This window comes from Micropterus dolomieu, unplaced genomic scaffold (genome assembly GCF_021292245.1).
Source record: "Micropterus dolomieu isolate WLL.071019.BEF.003 ecotype Adirondacks unplaced genomic scaffold, ASM2129224v1 contig_2983, whole genome shotgun sequence".
NCBI classification, from domain to species: domain Eukaryota; kingdom Metazoa; phylum Chordata; class Actinopteri; order Centrarchiformes; family Centrarchidae; genus Micropterus; species Micropterus dolomieu.
In genome coordinates, this window is record NW_025731973.1 from 1 (window position 1) to 791 (window position 791).

A 791-nucleotide genomic window follows, 5' to 3' on the forward strand; every position below is an offset into this window, starting at 1 on the left:
CGATGTAACATTTACACAGCACTGTGTACAGGATAGGGAGAAAAAGAAGCAGCAGCAGCAGCAGCAGCAGCAGCGCCCCCTGCTGTTTCCTAAAGAGAAGTTCAAAAATTCTCCTTTCACCGAAGCGCCCTCTGCCGTTTTTCGAAGGCGAAGCGAAAAAGGTTTACAGCACCGGGTATTCCCAGGCGGTCACCCGTCCAAGTCCTAAGCAGGCCCTGCCAAGCCTGGCTTCCAAGATCAGGCGAGATCGGGCAGTCCCAGGCCGGAATGGCCGTAAGCTGCCTTTGCACACCCAAGACGGGCCTTCAAAACACGATGTAACATTTACACAGCACTGTGTACAGGATAGGGAGAAAAAGAAGCAGCAGCAGCAGCAGCAGCAGCAGCAGCAGCAGCGCCCCCTGCTGTTTCCTAAAGAGAAGTTCAAAAATTCTCCTTTCACCGAAGCGCCCTCTGCCGTTTTTCGAAGGCGAAGCGAAAAAGGTTTACAGCACCAGGTATTCCCAGGCGGTTACCCGTCCAAGGACTAACCAGGCCCTGCTCTGCTTAGCTTCCGAGATCGGACGCTCCCAGTGCGGTGTGGCCGTAAGCCACTCAGGCACCCCCAAACGGCCCTTCAAAAGATGTTCTACGGCTAATTGCCAAAAAACGTATTCTGCCCATAATGTCCAAGGTGCTCCAGAGTCACTTGGAATCCACAGGCACTGATTCCTGGGTAAACATCCAGGAACCGGGACACCGTTCACGCTGGCAGTCCACAGACAGGAATAGGCACCCGTTCCCGGGTATGG

At 54.4% G+C, this 791-nt stretch overlaps 1 pseudogene; it reads right to left on the bottom strand.

Annotated features, from left to right (window-relative positions):
* Nucleotides 1-482: 482 nt before the first annotated feature.
* LOC123964512 lies at nt 483-591 on the bottom strand (annotated as a pseudogene).
* Nucleotides 592-791: the final 200 nt, after the last annotated feature.